A 3289-nucleotide genomic window follows, 5' to 3' on the forward strand; every position below is an offset into this window, starting at 1 on the left:
AGGGCAGGCTGGCGGCCAAGTCCGGTCCAGCGGGGAGGGTCTGCAGGAAGCTGCCCACACCTACCCTTACCTCCCACAGTGCAGGATCCCCCCACCACCCTGGTTTTGACCTTCCGGCTGGCCCTTCCCTCCCTGGACCCTCCCTGTCTTGGACCCACCTGTCAGAGGAAAGGACAAAGGGAACTGTCCAAAGTGACCAGTCAGTGCTCATGTGTCAGGGCCTCCCCTTGGAGGAGCCTCAATAACCAGCAGAGAGGGAGGAAGAAGCTCTTATGGGCTACTGCCCAGGCCTGGTTAGGAAGGAGGGAGTGGGCCACCCAGAGTTTTCACCTACAGAGAGTGGGAACCCAGGCTGCCATATTGACCTTTCTGTCCCAGGAAGGAAAGCCAGGCTGTGACCCCTGTGTGCTGCCCTGGTGCTGGGAGAGCCTGGAGCCAACTCCCCTCTGCTCCCAGAGGCTGAGCTCCTAGAGGCCCAGCCCCGCTCCCCTTAAAGAAAACATTGTCCACTTCATCAAGACATCTAGCCTGACCCGGCCACTGCTGCGCCCTGTGATAGGTCCACAGCAGTTTCAGTCAACACCTATTGCCAGAATATGTTGCTTCCTTTCCCACAGAGATGCCCTCCAGCCAAGAGGCTTCCGACCCCCCAGACTTTATCTCCCAAGTTCTCATTCTGCGTACCCTGGTCTCTCGCCACCCCCAGGGGTACTGTCTAGACCCCGGCTGCTACTCTGGCACCAGAACTCTGCCAGAGCCCAGACGGACCCGGCCCCAAGCTCTGGATTCTAGAGGGCAGGCTTACTCTACCCCTCCCACAGACTCAGGGCTCACAACTCCCTCCCTCCCTCCTCCTCTTACTGCCCCCTCCTACTGGCTCGATCTGCTCCTAACCCCACAGGCAGAACATGGTCACAAATGTAGCTCACTGCATAGAAGCAAAGTTCATGAAGTGCAGCAGAAAAGGAGACAACCCAGAACCCCCTCCCCCCCGCCCTTCCCCCCGCCCCCCCCCCTCCGCCGCAGCTGCTCCCCAGAACTCCAGGTTTGAGATCCCAGTGCTGAGAGGCACTTCCTTGGCCACTAGGAAGGTTTCAAGCCCCCCACCCCCGGGGCGACTCAGCCCTGCCCGTGAATTGCTGTGACAGTCACTCCTCTCTAAGGAGACCTAAGTTTGGGACTCTGAGGAGCTCTGCAGGTCAGACTGAGAAGCTTCGTGGAGCCCTGGGCTGACGGGGAATAGCCCCAGGAAGACACCTGGTGCTGGACCTCCTGGGCATCCTCATTGCCCACTTTCCCCGACCACCTTTAAGATGCATGCCTGGTGTGAGGAGTGGGGCTCTGGTGAGTCCCTGGGGCAGACCCTGCACTCAGCTGCCCCCCCAGCTTGAGTGTTCCCTGTGGCTCAGAAGTCACCCTAGGAGGCTTATAAGCCAGCAGGATGGGACATGATCACCCCTCACACAAAAACAACCAAACTGTACCCAGCTGATGCTGCCTAGCTGTCTCAGTGGGAGGGGAGGCTGCCACTCTGCTGATGGGGACAGCATGGCCTCAGGGTAGCCAAGGAGGGACAGAGAGAAGAGCTCTCTGGGCCTCCAGAGGGCTGAGAATAGCCAATGCACACCTCCCTCCCTCCCCAGGCCTGGCAGAGAAAGAGCGAATGACTCCCTGGAGTGAGTCACGGGTTGGGTGGGAGGTGGGAAATGACGTCAGGGAGGAGGCATCCATTCAGCCACCAGCTGCTGTGGCGCCCCACGTGCACAGGCACACGTTTGCACAGCACTGCCACACGCAGCTGAGCACACAGTATGTGCAGACTCACGGACCCCGCAGCAAGCATGCAAACCAGACCTGCACACACACCCTCCCTGGAGACTGCAGATAGAGCCACACACTCCTGGAGTCACCTGCTATGATCCAGGCTCTGGGGACACAGCAGTGAGCAAGACACAAATGCCAGCTTCCCTGATGGCTGCTCTCCAGAAAGGCATCTAAAACAATCACCTTTGTATGCTTGGGAGGCTGGGGCAGGAGGAATGCAAGTTTGAGGCCAGCCTCAGGAACTTAGCAAGGCCCCAAGCAAATTAGTAAGATCCTGTCTCAAAATAAAAAATAAAAAGGGCTGGGGATGTAGCTCAATGGTTAAGTGCCCCTGGGTTCAACACCTAGTACCAAAAAAGAAAAATAATAATAATACTCTTTGTACTGAAGTATATGCAGATGACATTAGGTGATGTCTGCAGTTTTCTGGAAAACAAGGGATATGGGAGAATAAAATATGAGCTCACTATTGATTATTATTGGAACTGAGGAATGGGCACACAAAGAACTATATATGTTTCTCTATTTTTATGTCTGTTTGAAACTTTCCATAATAAGATGTTTAAAATACACACATGTGGGGCTGGGGTTGTAGCTCAGTTGGTATAGTGCTTGCCTAGCAAGTGGGAGGAACTGGGTTCGATCCTCAGCACCACATAAAAATAAATAAATAAAATGAAGGTATTGTGTCCATCTACAACTAAAAAAAAATTTAAATACACACATGTATGTAATTGACAGTTGGTAATAAGTGAAATGAATAAAAATAAAGCAAGGTAAAGGGACAGAGGGACTGGGAAGGCTCCTTAGATAGCATGGTCAAGGGAGACTTCTCCAAGTGACATTTAAGCAGAGACCTGAGTTAACTGAGTTGCAAATTGCATGCTCCCTGAGAGGAAGGACATTCCAGACAGAGGGAACAGCAAATGCTAAGGTCTTCGGATGTCAGCAAACATGGCAGAGGAAACGGCAAGCAGACAAGCCTGTCTGGAGTTCCAAAACCAAAGAGAAGAGGGGTCCAAGGTGAGATCAGATCAGGGCCTTGTGGGCTGAGGGAGGAGTTTGGAGTTTGAAAGACCCCATCCTAAGTATGGAGAAACACAGTCTGATTTAGAATACGATTTTTTAAAATATTTTTTAGTTGTAGATGGACACAATATTTTTATTTTATTTGTTTGCTTGTTTGGTTGTTTGGTTATGAGGTGCTGAGGATAGAACCCAGTGCCTCATGCAGGCAAGGCAAGTGCTCAACCACTGAGCCACAACCCCAGCCCCATAGAATATGATTTTAAAAGACCACACTGACCAGACACAGTGGCACACACCCATAATTCCAGCTAATCAGAAGACGGAGACAGGAGGATGGCAAATTTGAGGCCATCAATTTAGTGAGACCATGTCTCAAAACATTAAAAAAAAAAAAAAAGGACTGAGGATGTAGCTCAGTGGTGTAGTGCCCTGAGTT

This window comes from Marmota monax, unplaced genomic scaffold (genome assembly GCF_021218885.2).
Source record: "Marmota monax isolate L192 unplaced genomic scaffold, Marmota_monax_Labrador192_F-V1.1 WCK01_AAM20220418_F8-fsc00111, whole genome shotgun sequence".
Lineage (NCBI taxonomy): Eukaryota > Metazoa > Chordata > Mammalia > Rodentia > Sciuridae > Marmota > Marmota monax.